Source organism: Myiozetetes cayanensis, unplaced genomic scaffold, assembly GCF_022539395.1.
Source record: "Myiozetetes cayanensis isolate MyiCay16 unplaced genomic scaffold, myiCay2020 scf9, whole genome shotgun sequence".
Classification (NCBI taxonomy): Eukaryota; Metazoa; Chordata; class Aves; order Passeriformes; family Tyrannidae; genus Myiozetetes; species Myiozetetes cayanensis.
Window position 1 is genome coordinate 15,428,373 of NW_026088185.1, and position 19,037 is coordinate 15,447,409.

General features: G+C 36.3%; 1 protein-coding gene across 7 annotated transcripts in view; it reads right to left on the reverse strand.

Annotated features, from left to right (window-relative positions):
- Positions 1 to 19,037, reverse strand: part of OSBPL6 (oxysterol binding protein like 6) — a 98,856-nt gene that overhangs the window by 64,923 nt on the left and 14,896 nt on the right. For 3 of the 7 annotated variants that reach the window (XM_050340573.1, XM_050340571.1, XM_050340567.1), the window contains exon 1: positions 17,011 to 17,434. The exons of 2 other annotated variants lie outside the window; for them this stretch is intronic. The gene's annotated coding sequence lies outside the window, so the exon portion shown is untranslated. Of the gene's footprint in view, positions 1 to 17,010; positions 17,435 to 19,037 lie in introns of those variants that run through there. 2 more of the 7 variants (XM_050340574.1, XM_050340570.1) reach the window with 1 other exon arrangement.

Sequence of the window (19,037 nt, forward strand, 5' to 3'; positions counted from 1 at the left end):
TTAAAACCTTTCTAGACAAACTTAAATCTAGGTTATCTTTAAAAAACCAAACAAACAGAAAACCAAAAACAAAACACAGAAAATAAAAGGTGATACATGCTATTACATCCCTCAGACACTTTTTAAAACTAAAAACTTGCTGGGGGATTTTTGTTTTCACCCAAACCTTTTCAGAGAATCACATTTTTCAATTTTAAAATAAATAAATAAATAAAAGCAAAAAATTTTAATCAAAACTCAGGAAACACTTTAAAGAATAAAATATTCTCATGTATCCTGCTTTTTTATGGGGAAAACCCTCACAATTTTCAAAAAGCTCTTAAACAAAAAGCAAACACACACACACATTTTTTCCTTATTTTAGCAATGAATTTTTTTCTTTACCACTGAGCAGCCTGGATAAAAAAAAATAGATCAGAACTCTACAGACTCTTAAAATGCTTTTTAATTGAAGTCTCAACTGAACATTGATCTAAAGCAAAGAAACTAATTTCCCTTTTACAAGAGCTACAAAATGTTGTCACAAAAATGGTACTAATCCTCCAGAGCACAGGAACCTAAAAGGTTCTTGTGACCCTTGAAATCCATGTCTAGCTGCATTTTACTGCCCTCCATTTATTAAGCTACCTCTTGCTTCTCTACATGTTTTATTTCTACTACCACACAAACATTACACTTTTGCTATGTGTTTCAAACTTACCAAGAAAATTTTGATTTAAGAAATGTCTATGCTATTGATCTTGAATTTTGAACATTATCATCAAATGCTTGTAGGAAGAATGTAAAAAAAAATTCAGTGCTGTCTCAATATAAACGTAATGTGTTTATGGGAACAAACACAAGACTGCAACTGATTGAGTTTGATCAGAACATGGAGAACTGAGAAGGGAGACACAAAACTGGCACACTAGTCAGAGCTCCCACCACCCTGTTTTTGGGGTGCTAAATGGAAGGTCAAATCCAGGAACAAAAATCAGAATGGTATTTTATTCTCGGAAGCAATTAGCTTGACAAACAATAAGGGGATCACAGCTGCACAGGATAATATAGTTAATGGCTTATATATAATCTGGGAAATATTGAGAAGGAATAGGGAGGCTGTATTGCCTCTGTGATTGCTACTAAATCACTGTGTCCAGTTCTGCTGTCAACATTTCAAAGACATTCACAAATGGGTTCAAGAAAGAACCATAAGCATGACGACAAAATTGAAAAACATCACTACTAATAAAAGATTTACAGAGGTCAACCTATTTAGTTTGTCAAACAGAAGATTGAAGTGTCACTGGATGACAATCTATAGCCCATTACATGGGGGGAAGCAATTTATTGTTAGAATTCTTATGAAAGATATAACAAAATCTAAAAAAAGAGGAGATAAATATATGTAGGTTAGAAATAATGCACAGATTTAAAATGGTGAAGAGGTATGAGAAGACATTTTGAGATTCAGACTGGAATTTTTAAGGTTTTAGGGTGGGTTTTTATATATTCCAAAGCTCAGTCATTGCTGCTGATTAGGGAGCAGGAATTCATTCACGGCAGTCTAATGACCTATTCCATAGGAAGAGTTCAGGTTAGACCATAATGCAGCCTCTGCCTCCCACAATTCCTTACCACAATTGAAACTAACCAACCAAGAAAAAAAAGAACAAATCAATACAGAAAAGGAGAGATAAAATAAATTTTTTTTTTTCTTAATACTATCTCTGGTGCACCCCATTAATCTCTCCACTTGAGATTCTCCAATTTTGTCACTAGGTATTTATTAAGTCTGGTCTTTTGTATGGAACAATGTTAAATGTTCTTGAAATCTAAAGCAATCTATATTCTGATCACTGTTAATACTTTTTTTTCTTACTGTTTTAAATAGATCTGACACGTATGTTTAAAACCTAACTTTCTATGAAGAGCAGGAGCACATCATAAAGTCTTTTTTTAATCACATTACTACAAGAATTTCTTTGCACTCCACTCAGTGATCATTTCATTAGAAAGACTGAAAAGAAAAACAAATAATTATTGTTCATGTCAAAAAGCCCTAAAAAATGTCTTGAGCACTTGACAAATACATTAGAAATCCCAGGCATGGCTGAAAAGACCATGAGATGGAATAATCACTTTTGAAGTTCCTGCAAAGTCTAAGACACATTGACTAAAATTAAACTAAGCATAAAAATGGGTAGTTGCTCAAAAGTAGTTTCCTGACTGAGCAAATCAGCAACAAAAAAAACCACAACAAAAAATCCTTTTTCTCTTAATGCACAGCTGGTTATCTCTTGACTCTCTTCCATAAGGGAAACACATCATATTTCCTATCATCACACTAAACACTAGGTTCTGCATACTTCAACAGCTAGATATGCTTAGTTCTTCCTACCTTTGAAATACTAATGAATCATATTCAGCTTCACTGACAAAAAACACGGTGTACTCAAAAGTAACATTCACTTGTAATAGAAGGAACTCTCTACTTACAACACTGCTAATAATTTCAGCTGAAATTACACCACACTAAATCATCTTTGCCTGTGCACAAAGCATGATCTAATATGAGGACAGCAATGCCCCAAGCCAACTTGCAGAGGAAAAATTATCTGAGTATTCCTAACATATTCTCATCATTGAAAAGCTGCATGTTTTCCATCAGTCATTGATTTCCAAAACATACTATAGACAGAAAACTACCCCTAATATGTATTGATCTTTATACATAAGCAGAGTATAAAACCATAAGAGAATACTGGAGTCATCTAGCATAAAAAGGACCAAAGGAATTTTCCAGCTTAGCTCCTGTTTGAAATAAATCATATACCACAGTAAATCATCCAACCCCAATGCAAAAGCACTCAGTGGTGTGAACCGACTACAAATCCTAATAAGTTCTTGCAAAAATTAATTTTCCTGAGTTACTAAGAATGTGCATGCTATTTCTTCTTTAAATATGTCTAACCTCAAACCTTACCCCAAAGCCTTGTTAAACCTTTGCCTACGACACGGAAGAGCTCTCTTTCAACGCAAAATTTGCTAGTGCACAAATACACTATATTTACAAGACTTTAGGCATCTAACATCAGTTTTCATAGCTTTCTCAAATATTTTTAATGAGTTCAACGAATTTTAGAGAAGAAATGGCATAAATAAAGAACTGACAAACATTTTATAGATGCACAGAGAGGTCTGTATTTAGTTAATTAAGAGGAGGGCTGAAAGGCTGCTTGAGCACAATGGTAAGGTAAGGTTCCTAGTTCCCACAGCAGTGTACTTGTTTATATACTCTTGAGTTCAACATGATGCTTAATCACATTGCACACAGCAGCAGACATGCTGTGTTTCAACAGTACACTGGTTAAAGCTATGCATGAGCAATTATTCCAATCACAGATGAATTTCACAATAGTAAATCACTTGTATACTCATAATAACCCACATTACACTCTTCCATCAGACTTATGCAAAGCTGATTCCAGTTATGCAGGGCACTGGCTCCCAGAGATACGCTCCTTGCAAGTCTGTGTAGGCTTCACAAATGATAACGAAAGGTCTGACAGATGAAGGAAGGAACAAACTGTAAGAACACTCAAAAAAAAAAAAAAAGTACAAAAACCTTTGGTCACAATTAACAGGTATATACCCATAAATTAGCAAACATGCCAACTGGCAAACAACCAGCCTTCCCTCTAACATCAAACGCTGCTATTCTCTTTGAGCATTATTCTACTTACACTTCCCCATAATTTGGGACAGGACACATACATTTAGTACCTTTTGGTGTCTTATAGAAAGCACCAAGGTTAGTAATGCCCAGCTCAGAACCTTCTTTCATCTGTCTAAAACCAACTTATCTTTTAATACTTCTGTCAGTGACAATCATTATTGCATGACCTGCTGTATTAGCATCACTTGCAAGACATGAAGTTAGTTTTCCTCTACTTGATGCACAATAAACCACAATATGTACAGGAGCAGCCAAGAATAAGACTGAGACACTGGGAGCTATGCAATCTGGAAACAGAGTGTATGAAGCTCAGTCAATCGAGAAAGGGGTTAATTTTACACAGGCTGGAGAAGAGGACTATTCTATGCAAGTGACCAACATTCACATCCACCAGCCTCATGAGGTGCTTGTGAGATGGTGCTTAAGAACACTTCCAACACCCAAGTGCCATATAAATAACCTGTAATAATCAACACAGAAGAACTGTAGGAATAACAGAGCAGGAGAAGCACAAACATCTTAATTTTTACTACAAATTCTTTTTTCCCTCACTGTTCCTGATATCTTGCATCACTCCAGATTCCCACAATTACTCTGTCTTCTGCAAATCCATTCCCATCAAAGCTCAACCTCTGTCTCCACTCCAGTACTTTTCATTCTTCCTCTCTCTCATCCTTCAATCACAAAGTACAGACCACCTCCTGACCAACCCAGTTACTCCTTTATATTTCATGACAGTGTCAGGTCCTTCTTCCTTCTTCTTTGTTCACATCCGCTTATAAATTGCACACAATCATGCTCCTTTGAATTCATCTTTCCTTTTCTAACCCAAGATCTATAGATATCCCACTTTTTTTTTTTTTTGTCGCAGAGCACAGTCTAGAAGGTCAGCTCACAGCAAAAAAATTCTTTAGAAACAACTTAAAACATATTCTGTATTTGCAAAAAAACCTGCTCTTCATGGAAGAGGCCATGGCTGCAGATTCTAGTCATAAGAAAAAAAATAAACAAAGAGAACCTACAAATCTAATTTAAAGACCAAGTGGCTGCACCCTCCCACTTTGCAATAAACAGGCCTTTCTCTCTGAGATATGAGGAAGTTTTTCTTCAGCTTGATCTGAACAACAAATGAATGGCATAAGAGCAAGCAAAGGAAGTCCTATTTCAAGACTACTAAACCCGTGGTATACTATCACTGATATGAACTAAAACAGTTTTTTAAAGTCCTCTGATTATTTAAGCTGAATTTAAAACTTTTAAAAACGTTACTGCACATAAAACAGTAATTTGTTGTTCTATCTGTGAGTGCTGCAATTGCATATTTTACATTTGTAGATGTAAACATCATTAGAGAGAAACCTTTCAGAGAGCTGCTCAGAGGATCAGCAAGGTAGATTAAATACAAAAACTGCAGCAAGTTCTCTGACACACATCACAGAACTTGGAAGGTGAAAAATTGAGGTTTATTTTAAGGTGAGAGAGAAAGTAAATGGATAATATTGGGCAAGATAAAAAGAATTGCTTCCTTCTTCTCCTGAAAAAGCGCAAGTGCCCAGAGTTGGTCAGCTGCTAATAACGTATAGGCAGCCAAATGTGAGGTTCAATTATGAAAGCAACACTCAAGCATTTTGCTGTCTGGTATGCATTAACGTCAAAGCGAATAGCAAACACCGCAACTGAAAAGAACAGCCAAAAGGCAAATCCAGCATCTGGCCTGTCCTGGCCAAAGGCAGTGACTCAGCTATAGTCACAGGGCATAACAGGAGATGGATGTAAAATCTAGTAGTCAACAGAATTGCTACTCTAGCACAGAAAACTGATGAAGTCAACTAATACAGCTGAAAGAGGGCTGTTCTACAGGCTTGACCATTTCCATGCTGGTCGGCTGGACAGGGTGAATCAGAAGTACCAAGAGATGGCTTTTCATGAATAGTGACATTTGCTTAATTCATAGAGGAAACACAAGATTTCCTTCTCTAATGCATTCAGTTAAAAGTAAAATTAATTAAGAATGAATTTAGACTTAAGGTCTGTCTGAATTCAAATAACTGAAAACCTCAGGTCATCTAAAATAACATCTTGCCCTCTGATGTTTATGAGCGTCAATGACATAACAGAAAGCCTTGACTTTTCAACCTGTTTTGTGCTTCCTGTTTTAGAAGAGAGCTTATGTTCACATGCCAAGGAGGTCTAAAAACTCACACAATATACCAAACCTGGGTTTTTTACTAACTCAGAAAATGTAATCCTTCATGCACGTGAGCTAACACAACATTGACCAAGAGTAACTAAACTACAGTGAAGACCTAAATCTTTTGCAGTTTCAGCTCATGGAAAGATCAACAAGGCATGAATAAAAACAGAGCAAGAAAACATAAAAAAAGCTGGAACTGTTTCTGCCATCTGCTACTGCAACTATTCAAAAGTATGCTTTTTTTGGACCATTGTAATGGAACAAAAAGGTAACAGCAGTGGATAGTTATATTATAGATTATAGATATTGTGACTGCTGGAACACAGATTATGACTAATTTTTCATAATGCAGTCTTTATGCACATACTTCTTACAGGAAAAAAGGCACTAAAATACTTTAGAAACCTTGGAATATTTCATTAAAGTCAAAAATTGAAGTGAAATATTTATTTACTTCTGTTGTTCGATTGATTAATTATTAACTTACAGCCTTCTCCTTTGCATAGTAATTAGACCACACAAAAAAATGAGCATTTCAGTGGAAGCAGTTTCCGTGAACAACCACACTGCCCTGAACAGAGTCAGGGGCAACTCTTCCACCCCCATGTCCTGGCTGACACCATTGGGCCCAGATATGGTGCAAGTGTTGGTATTGTTTCATCTCTGTGTGTAAATTCCCATATGCCCTTTTGCTATATATAGCCCATAAAATAATTTTCTATCAATCTTTCACTTACTGCATCATTTATCATACCTGAAATAAAAATAAAGAAATCAGAATAGCAAAATGATTCCTATGTACTTTTAACTCAATTAAATCTAACCAAAATACAATTGTTTTCCATCTAGTAATGAGTAGCACAACCAAATCAGGAGCTGCTCAAAGTCTCTTAGAGTTTATTCTACCCAGAGAGTCTCCAAATCCCAGAGGGACTGGAGAATTAAGTACAAGTATCAGGTGTTAACAGGGATTGTCACATCCTCACTCGCTTAGGCTATCCCTGTGTCTGATTGCAATCCTGCACCCATGTTTTCTGCATGGTATCACGTAAATTATAATGATGGTATGAAGTATTCACCTGTCTGAGCAGACCAGCAATTCAAATTCTGTCCAATCTAAATTTAGTAAGCTAATAACTATAAATTAGACCTCTGAATTAAGAATGGTGAGCAACTGCAAACCAAGCTGCAACTGTAGATGCAACGAAGTCAGTATGACTTTGCAGTATTTTAACCTTCCTTAGTAATACCTGAGATTTCAGACAGTCTACTCAAGAGGAGATTGGTTGCTTCTTCTGTGATGGGTTTGTAATGAAAAGATACACTGAGAAGTACTTCAGAGGCATAAAATTTTTAAATACTGGAAAAAGCATCAAAGAAAATCATTGAATTAGCATGCAGCTACTGTCTGAAACCGTCCAGACGCAATGCTTGCTGTGCTGTATACACAGGATAGTTTGTACAACGGCATCCAAAGACGTGGCTGTAAAAGTGCCAAATGCTCTCAGCACAGCGCCAGGCAGGTTGCAGCATTTTGTCTTTAAAAAAAAAAAAAAAAACAAAAAAAAAAAAAAAACCCAAAAAACCAAAAACTAATAGAATATGGCTGTAACAGTTCTCAAGTTTGCAGTAACCCTTCAGAAGCTTTTGCAATCCAAAAGAGTTAACAGGACCATATAAGGCAGTGGCTTCCTAGCAGCAATGTGCATTTTCTCTTAAATAGAGACAGAAACAGATGAAAAACAAAACAAAAAAACCCAAACAAACAAAAAAATTAATCCCAAAACCCCATAAAAGCTCACATGATTTTCTACTAACCTACAGCAACTGTTAAAAAAAGTCACTAAAAAAATGTCCTCCTGTGCGTCTATCCAGTACTGACAAAAATCTGTTTTCAAAATGATCAGTTATGTCACTGGTATTTGTACTTCCAGTGCAATAAAATCCCACTAGCTATTTTTTCAAGAGGCTCTGCATCACATATATCTTGCTCTTCTACTGGTAGCTCTGTCTCAATCCTCTCCTTAAGCTTCACAGCTGTTAATGCAAAAGCATTGCACTCCACATTCATCCCTTGCTTTCTAGGAGTACTGCCTGCTACAGTCTTTAATTTACTTTCCGCTACCTACCCAATCTGCACTGAAAGGCTGCACATATGACAACTGAACTAACATAGATATATATGTTGTGTCACAGAAGTTATTAATTATAATACAAGACTTACATTAACATATACCATAGGCCTCAATAGAAAAAAATTAGTCTTAAGTATGACCAATTAAAGGTTAAGAAACTGTGCAAGTATACTACATTCCAAGAATAAAACATCTCAGAGGTTATTTATCCTTGACAGGCAAGGACTCTGTAGGAACTTTCTACCTCAAAACCGGTATCTACAAATTTACAGTCCCAACATGGTCTACTTTGAAGGAGTAGGGAGAAGAAATGTGGGATATAAACTGTAGATACATCTCTTGTATCTGGATGCTTTCTTCAATAACTGCATCACATTTCAGATGGGTATTTCCCTGACATACTATATTCCATAGATTAGAGATGATGGTGCTAATTGACCATTTATAAATACAGTCTGCCTGCTGTAGCACTGAGATGTAAAACCAGAGTGTACATCAGAGCTCTCCACAAGGCAACACTGAAGTGAGAAAGATTTTGTCAGTGTTTGGTAAATCATAGCTGGATATGGCTTTGCTGTAGCCTAAAAAGGTCTTTTTAGAGCTATTTTTGCCTGCTTTTTAAGTGTTGTTCTTTACACTAGCAAACCATTAACAGATTGTGTTTGTCAACGTGATCTGTAAAAAACTGTTTTTTCTCACATTCCACAACAAAATGTGCCCTGCTTGAAATGCTGTTCGTGGCACAAGGCGTTAAACTGAGTTCTGCCTTCAGCCTCCAGAGAACAGCTCAGCAGGAGCTAACTCCCAAATCTATTTTTATAAAGAGGACAAGTCTGCTTTTCCAGATCATATTTTCACATAGAGGTTTAAATAAAAATCCTGTTTCATTATTTATAATGGTCATTTCTAACTCGCCATAATGAATCCAAGATGGAAGCTACAGAAAACTAAAGAGCTTTTATATTAATTAACAAAGTAATTATATGTTGTGGTTGTTTGCTTAAACAACCTATTTCAGCCTGAAGTAGTCACCCTGAGGAACCCATGGTAGCTGAGTGCCAATATCACAATATTTGCCATACACTGTATTAATCCACATGCCAAAAATAATCAAAGGCTAAGGATGTCACAGAGACCACAAAAATATTCATTTTACCTGCTAATGGTATCAGCCTCTTCAATCACATCCATTAGATTTAAAGTGAACTTTAAAAAAAAGGCACAGTAAGAATGTAGCTTGCATAGCTGCAGCTATGTAAGAGCATGTTTATGCTAATGAACTGCTGTATGAAAAGGAATCTGAGGGAAGTTTTCAGTGTTCATAAACATTTCGGGTCAGAGAGCCTTCCAACATATACAGAAATTCAAATCCAGCACTATCAAGGATAGTAAACACTTGAGGAAAGGCATTTTATGATCAAAGCCAGCAATACCCACAGGATCAACACTGGGTTGAAGCCTCCTTTACAGTTTCAGCATAGCAAAACTGATGATGAAGTGCTGACAGGACAGATCATGTTCTTGAGATGCTACTTCTAACACAGTCTTCTCCTTTCTACACTGAGGAGGAAGCAACTGAAACATACAACAATGGCAAATAGAAATAGAAGCTCCTAGAATTATTAGAGTTGTGCTTCTTACAATGTTTGGGGGGAGTTTTTTGGTCCTTCTAAGATAAAGAAATGATGCCTTCAGCTTGAGGGGAGACAAAAATCCAAAAAAAAAAGTATTATCCAGTAACTTTAACATAAGTTAACCAAGTTAACCAAGTACAGTATTTCCAATTTTCCTTTTTCTGTGCCTATGTAGCAAATATTCAGCTACCTCCCTTGACTTTAAAACATTAGGCAAAAGCAAGTAACTAGTATGTATGTAGAAGTCTGATATTGTTTCATTTTATTAAAATGTTTGCATGTTTTCTCAAACCTTTATGAAACTTCATAAGTTTGTACATCACAAATATGTATTTTCTTCTTTTCGTTTCTCCTCCTTCATCTCCTGTTGCTCTGAGGGTTTCACCAGAGTGACACTTCAGTAAGTCCCTTTTCAAAGGGAATAATTGCTGATTTTTGAATGGCTTGGGACTACTGGCAAGACCAATAACAGTGAACGTAGAACATAACTCTACCTTGCACAAAAAGGACTCAACAATGGCACTGATGTTGGCAGGCTTTTATGTAAGTCGTTGTAACAGTATAAATGACAAGTAATAAGGGCATTTTCTGTGACTTCTACATCAGAGAACACAAGGACTTCACTTTTTTATGGTCTATGCTTCCAGGCAAAAGAGCTGTCACTGGAATTCTGTTGCTTTCTTCCCCTACCAGTGCCTTTATATATTTATGTGGCAAACATCTCCTCACTATCCTGAAGTAAACTGAAAGCTAACAGTTCAAAGAATTTAGCATAAGAGAGAAGTCTATCATATATTGCATTTCATTAAGTGAACTACTGTTGGTTACATAAGAAGAACTATTTCAATATTTAATCAAATTATTCATTCTATTACCATTGACAGTAGCTTTCATTAATTAGAGATTGATTTTCAAGGGTTTTTCTTTATGACTCCATCCACTAGACAAATACAAGCCTACAAAATGGAGATGCTAGAGAATTTCATATCCAGATTTCCAACATTCCCTATTTTTATTCTATCCTGACTGTCATTCTCATTTCAGATCTTGGGTTTCTTTATAGATTGATTGTTTTTCCTTCCTCTGAGTCAGAAATGACTCATCACCTAACTTATGATGAAATATTCCAATGATGGTACATTCAATCAAATGGAATAGAGCCAAACTCTTGAGGTACCATTTCCTTGAAGTATGTTCCAAATAGAAATATATCATCTGTTCCAGATAGGTATAAGTTACTACTGTTTCCTTTAAAGCCTCTAACTGTGACTTTACTTCACAAAATAAAGGAAGGGGCAAAATCGCTACAATGTTGAATCTGAAAATAATGCAAGACAAAACAAACTGCAATAAAAGCCAAAGATATTAACTACTAGAAGAAGAAAAACAAATACTGCATGCAATTACATTTCTCACTGTTGATATAATTACTAAATATGGGAGCTAATTAAGATGTAAAACCAAAGCGACATTCTACAACTAAAAAACAGGACAGAAGCAAGTAACAACTACACCTTGCAATATTTTCCCTACAGACCCATAACTAATAGTATGCTAGTCGTGTAAGAAGGAGTTGAGCTAGCTCTCTTTGAACTGTTTTTTCAATGTAATAAGGGTAGTAGTTATGGAACAGCAAATATTCAAACAGCCCTTATCTAGCACTTGGAAAAAATGATATAATACCATGCCAGGAAGAGAAAAAAAAAGGAAAAAAAAAAAAAAAAAAGCCCTTTCAGTATTTTTTTTCTTATGCTTAGAAAGAAAAGAGAAGTAAGAGGTAGAAATTAGGGATGTTTTATAAAAGTTCCTAAATTGATATGGTTTAGCGTGCTTCCATATAAACTCTTTTTTATTTATAAAAGGAATCTTAGTAATTTCCTATCCAGCTATGCTGGCACACCCATGTAGAAATACCAGAGCTGTAATTCAAAACTCAGGAACAGTCAGAATCCACTGGGTCACGTTTTAAAAGCAAACTGACAGCAACTAAATCTCGCTCTTAACTAAGGCCAGTTAGTGGTCTGCCATGTCAAAAAAGGTGCTGGTGTTACCGACGCAACCAATAAAAGCTTTCCCATCACAAAAGCCATTGGGACTACTGCCACTCCGTTTTGCCTGAAAGCCCCTGGAAAGAAGCCATAGCTAAGGAACACTGTGTTTGCATTATCCTCCCTCCTGAAGATAGTTAAGACAGAATAGCATTTATGACTCACTGCCTATGCTCCACACTGCAGATACCAGGGATACTCTGCAGTGTCCTAAGCTCTACAGTCACACAGAAAAACTAAGAGTTGTAGTCACAGTGGCCCTAACTATTCTAATTTGGAAAATCTTATTTATGTTGGTATGTTTTAGACTTTGACTATTTGCCCATCTGGTGGGCTGAAAGGCCACAAAAATCAATTATTACAGAAATACTTTTGCTCTAATGTACAGATTTTAATTCTGTAATATGAAAACCTGCACCCTAATTAAGATGATTTAATAAATGCTTAAAAACAGAAGTGTTGGCAAAACTTCAGAAAAAGTGAAAAACACCACCACACACATATTGGGACAAACTGCTTTCTGAACTACAGACAAAGGCTGCAGTATGTATGGAGCTACAGGAACAACGGTGATCTGAAATAAAGTAGCACCATCAGAAATTCAGCACTTCCTGAACACCTACAAGCATCACCAGACAACTACTATGTAACTACTATTTCTATGAGTGCCAACTGTCATCACAGAACTTTAATTTATTATCTAAGAAGCATATTTCACATATGAGACGAAGCAGAGAGGAATCCTGGATGCTTTGCACTCCTCAGAGAAAGGCAACTCTAGTACATCTTGGTGTACAATATCACCTTGGAAAACTGCAACCAAAAAGAAACCCCAAAACCCAACAGTGTCTATGTATTAGTACAGTCAGTTTAAAGATATTACACATACATTTGTCACCAAAGGAGGTTCATTGAAATCAACACTGTCATTTAACAGGTCTCATTTCTTTCTCTAAGAGATACAGGGAAAAGACACAAATCCTTACTGTGATGTATCACATTAAAAACCAGACTGGTTTCTAAGGAACATATCATATATAAAGCAAACCCACCAAAGAGAAAATAGTGCTGTGAAGTACTTATTCGTTGGAAGAAGCTGACACACTTATGAAGATTGAAACTGCTGCAAAGCTGCTACAAAGCTGCAGATACTGCTTGCATTGCCTTTCTTGAACCAGAAAAGCCACTATTAGAGCCAGGACAAACAGAGCACATAATGACCAAATACATCATCTTTACACCTGCAGTGCTACAAACCAAGTCTTTGAAGCCACATGGGAGATAAGGGTGCGGCAGATCCAGGCTAAGGTAAAATACAAATCAGCATCTTCACATTTGCCACACAAAAATCATAGAAGAAGAAGAAGAAAAAAAAAGTCAAAATTATGTACCAATTGCTGTATTGCTACTTCTTTGGGAAAGCATTTTAGTCATAATTATTCCTGTACTAGAATGGAAAACTGAGTATTTTAAATACCATAAAAAAGGGTTCTTAGTATAGATAATCAAATTACTGTTTCTCAACATCTCTTAGCATGCTCACACCTACTGCACAACTTTATTGCATTATTCAGTCATTTGTTATGCAGAATTCAGAAAGGAAGGAAAGGAGAATGGCACATGACATGTGAGTATGAACTCTGCTGGGGACATATCAATGCTTCCAAGTCACTGGGGTACCTCAAGAGAGTAGAGGTAAGTTTGCTTTCTCAGTAGTGTAATTCATGTTTTTATCTCTGTGATTTTGATACAATAGGACTTACGACACCAGGCATATTTCTGACTTCTGGCCACACAGGTGCTTTTACAGACGTTCAGGAATTATTGCCCACTGCAGAACTGCATGTGATGTGATTCAATAATTTGTGTGGTTTTGTTGCCCATAAAAGTCATATTTGTTACCCAGTGTGCAACAAGCCAATAATTACACACTTGAGAGAGATATTGATAATTTATTTCAGAGTTATGCAAGCCTGGGTGCTCAGTGGTATTCCACAAATCAGCACACTAATTATCAAAACTTTTTAATATTTATACATTTTAGCAAACAAAGGAATTAGTGGTCATTGTCTACAAGTTATATAGTTCTCTTATTATTCTATCTTCTTTTGGTTAATGATTCTCTCACTTCTTGTGCTAGTTAGTCTGCATGCTCAGTCTTTCTATTGAGTCAGTGGGTTTCTTGGGACAGTGGTCCATGAGCCAGCAGTTGCGAACTCCTCCTGCTGGAATCAGCTTTCACCCAGTTGGAGCTGATTTCAGTACAACTGCAGTTTCTTCCTTATCTTTGGAGTTCCAGTAGATGTCTTTGTGGCCCATAAATTCTACATTTCTCATGTCCACTATGAGTGGGCATCCTTCTTCCCAAGCTTAGTTAATCTCCCTTTAGGTCTGAGATCACTGAAGCATGCCAAGCCCTAAACATTAACAAGGCAATTCTACCAACAAGTCATTTGTCCTTCTAACACCTGGACATCACTTAAGGCTTGTTAGCTGCTATGTATTTCATGGATTAAATCTCCCTTCTTGCTGTTTAGGTGTGAAAGTATACAATGATCAAACATTAGAGAATGTCCTTTCTTAGGAAAATTTTACATATTCCATATTTTGCAATGTTTTCTTCTGCTTCTGTCCTATTATGTTTCTAAATGGAATTGTTATGAGCAAAGAGCAGAATTATTGCAGATACTACAGTGCAGATCAATTAGACTGTTGCAAGTGGAGGTTTTCCTATCGTATCACGTAGTTGACCAAGCAAGACAACTATCATCTCTTCCTATAATTTAAAAATTCCCCAATGCATATAAAAGTGCAGTTCTGTTCTGAAAGCTGCCTGTAAAAAATGGTACGTTCCTTGAATGGTTTCAAATAAAAAAACTCATTATGTAGTGATTAAAAAAAATAAAATAAAAAATTGTGCCAGTCCTAGAAGTGTATCTCGAACTCTACTGCACACAAGGACTCTGTAACCAGAACTCAGCTAGTACCTTTCAGTTATGACGTGCATTTCGTCTTATTCTGTTCTGTATCTGTACTACATCTGCCACAGTAACAAAGTTTTCAGAAATAACAGGAATATATCACTGAAGTCAAGAGATGAGTCATTACCAGTGACCATGTATCTCCAAAGAATTGAGTAAGATGGGGGAGGTTGACTGTAATCTGACTTGAACATCACAGTGACTCACCAATCCACTTGACTTGCATATGACAAGGCACTCCAGCATGGGAATACAAGCAAATAAATAAATAAAGCAGCCCAGAAAGTCTCTTCCCAATCACATTAATAGCAGACATATAGAAAATGTATCAGGAGTCCTACTTTAATAAAAATAATAACACGTAGAGATCTCCTGGGAAATATGGGATCAGAAGAACAGAAAGTAAGATTACACAGGTTGCATGCAAAGGAGATAAATGGAAGAAAAAAAATGAGTTCTATAATTACAGAACGGTCATTTGCTTTTTTATAAGGAGATTATCGTGAATGTTCTGTTTAAAACAAGAAATTCTATGTACAGTACTTAGAATTTACTGAACAACCTATGAAATATAAAGCTTTGCAAAATATGAAGTAACCAGTTTTTGTATTAAACAGTAAATAAACTCTTTTCTTACATATATATTTTTTAGTCAATAGACAAAAATTATGAATCTTTATATGCACACATCATAAAAGAGATCTTGACTCCAGGGTAGAAGGGAAAAAACCCAAAAAAGTTCAGTAAAATTTATTCCCTAAATGTTAGGGAAATTATGCTAAGTCTCCCTGCTTATTATTTATAACCTTTATACAAAGATACGAAGAATTTTATCGGTAACTACGTTTTAAAAATGTACTGTGCTTCAGCCAAATGCATAAATAAAAATCTCTATTTATATAAACAGAGATGCTTTATCCTGAGGACAGCACACCCAAACATAGTACTTTCATTTTACTTAATCTGAGAGATGAGTCAAATTTATTTTTTTTAACTAGGTGGATCCTAAAGTTAACCTCCAAAATCCTCACCTTGCCTTCAAAACATCAGGCAGTAACATGAAGAGATGTTGGTCAGGTTATAATATAAACAGGATGTGAACAGAAATGGATGCCATGAAAGTAGAAAATAAACTGCATGTCAACTATTAAGCCACCCAGAGAAGGGAGAGGAGTTTTGTTGTAAATGGCATTAGAGCTCTGTAATTTATCAGCCAGTGCACCTGATTTCTAAAGCCAATTCCACATGCACAGGTCTGCTGTAGTCATTGTGAGTGCTGGAAGTAGCAGCTACATTAAAAGCAGCTGACAAGAGTACTACAGTGACCAGCAAAAATTAGATTTAATGCATTAGAATACACAACAATGTAGCAGATTTTGTTGATCCCATCACATCACACTACTGGGGAGAAAAAAAAATTGAAGAAAGTAGCACCCAAGTAGCAGAAAAAACTAACTCTTAAGGAGATTTCAAGTAGTTAAAATCCAAATACATACACATGCCCCTTTCAGGAAGAAAACACTGAAAGAAGATATTTCATAGAATTATAGAATGGTTTGGGTTGGAAGGAACCTTAAAAATCATCTAGGTTTGATATTCGTTACTTCCTATTTAGTTTGTTGTTGTTATTCCCTTCTCATGGTTTAGCTTTTATTTCAAGAGACTTCCATATAATTCTTTACTGTCTTAAAAAATAGTCAAAATCTAAACCTCTGAATTGCTCTGAATTCATTATAAAGCTCAAATGCTCTGAACAGATGGAATGAATATTTCCTACAGTACATGAGCTATCCAAGAATTCACAGGCTATATGTGTATAAAACAAGGAAAATTAGGTGGGTTAACAGCAGGAAAGTAGCTACAGCATCCCACTATGGATATAGAGACGTGAGTGTGAGCCCTTTGTCTGGATGAGTGCCAAGGCCTCCCCACAGTTATCTTAGCTGTAAATAGGTAGCTCTTCATTCAAGCTGAGAAGAAAAAAGGCAGACAGATGTGATACTAGCCATATTGCTCCCTTGTGTGCTGTTGGCTGCAAAATACAAGTGGGCCTTAACCACGAGATCGATAAGGCACCTCCACCCAGAAGGGATCTTCGGTAGGTATTGCATTAGAGAAACCTACCCACGTATCAAAGCATCCATAAGTCTGTTGATTTCTTTATAATTAAAAATAAAAATAAATTTTAAAAGCACCCAAATTACAGATTTTTCAACAAAGACAAATCTCATTAATAAATACAGTTAATACAGTTTTAGTGTAAGAGCTATTAGAAGCTAAATAAAAATTCCCATTTTTACCCCTTTATACTACTCCTCCAGCATTGCCCATTTTCTCCCTTTTTCCTTTTCTAAATGGTTTTATTCTGTTTAAATGATTCTTCCTCATTGACAATCTTGTCTGTTGGATTTTTTCCACTGCTTTGTTCCGATATCCAGAATGCAGAGCATCCCCACCTCACTTTCCCATAGGATTCCTTTCCTTGTTCATGTTGCCTTTTTTTCTCTTTACTCCTCTGTTTACTCTGTGCCTTTGCTTCAGCAGAAAAGAGTCCAAGCAAAGCTGAAAAACAAAATGGGAAGCAACAACATTCCTTCGCTACTCCACTGTTTTGTGCATGGAAGCATGCCATTTGTGAGGGAACAGAAACAGAAATCCCTGTGGCATTTGACAAGGATGTTATGTTGCTCGGGCAACCATTCCTAATTGCCTTTTGGGATGCTGAGCCAACAAGATGGATTGTTTCTGCTGGTCTGTATGAAGGTCACAGTAGCATAGGGCAGTGAACACAGGTTACTGCTACAACAAGTGAGGCAACGAAAAAATATACATCAGGCAACCCTGTACGCAATAACACGTCAACCACACATAAAACCCAATCTATGCTGCAATTAAAGTCATGTAAGACAATGTGTACAACAGTTGTCATAGAAGACTACAACAACTACTATGCCAGAGACAATGTTATTCTAGACTCATGCTGAAAGCAAATCTCAGTGTTTCTCCTGGTTTGAAAAATTAAACATATAAAAAAAGCTATTTATAACTTATATATATGTAACAGTATCCTACAAGAAACAGATTGTCAACAGCACTTTGGCAGGGCACTATTAACATCCTTTAAAGATTGAGATGAAAAATTTTCATAAAGTAAATGCTGAAACAAATAAAGGCGGTAGCTTTAAGAGCAAGAGCTACTTCCTCAGAGTCCTCCAGAGGGTTCATCTCAGTATATGAATATTTTGCATCTTAAAAGAAACACACCATATGCTGGGATGGCTTTTTTTAACTAGGAAACTCTGCCTTATATTTTTGGAACAAGCAAGTTTTTCCTTGGGTATGTTTATTGACATGTTTCATAAACCTCAAATCCTTAACTGAAAAAAGAACCTACTTTGGCTGTATGAAAAGCAGCTTTTTTGGTTTTAGTTCAGAAACCAAAAGGAGGAAAAAAGGAGAAATTTCATGTAATTTGGGAGGAAAAGACCATTTAAAGATCAAGACACAGTAAAATGAACATTTCACTGCACATGTATTCAGATAAAATTTCAGCTTTTCAAAATTTTCTCTATTTTCACTTTTATGTAAAGCATTTGGTAAATTTAATCCAGATTCACTAACAAGGGCACAAAATCGAAACTTTTTTTTACAGTTTAACGAACTGATAAATTGCACTTCCTAATCCAACAGTCAAAAACCCTCTTCTGTGGATCCCAATATTGCCTCTATTTCTGCCTGGCACACAGGAGGTACAGATCCACCCGAAACTCTCCGGTTTTCACTGCCCTTGAAGCCATGCAGAAACTTACGGCAGATCCTTTAAGATCATAGCAGAAACATGGAAAATTACCCAAATTTTTCTTTTAATCATGTTTACTCTGTTTTCACTTTAGTCTCTGCCCTCTAATACAAAGGTTTCCCCAGCCTACACTAACCAACCCACATTACTGGAAGCAATGTCTATCCTTCCTGAGTTTCTCCAAACCTACACTTACTGCAGCACGCTATAGTAGGCACATATACATGCCAAATTTATGGTCTAGGAATTGACTGGACCAAGTAAGGAAGGAAAGATGTATCAAGTTCCCTGTGACACTTCCCAGTCCAACAGCAGAGGAAAAGTAAGAGCAGCGTGTTGTGCTCTCTGCTTTGAGTTACTGTAAAGGGCAGGACACCAGGCTCAGCAGACTTAATGTACCACATCCATCCTGTGCTCACCTTTCATGTCGAGGAGAGGAAAAAAAGCAACAAAAATATTTTCAAAACCATTAGCAGTACTCTAAGGAATCTTGACTATAACCATTTTTCCCCCCATGGATCATCCCAG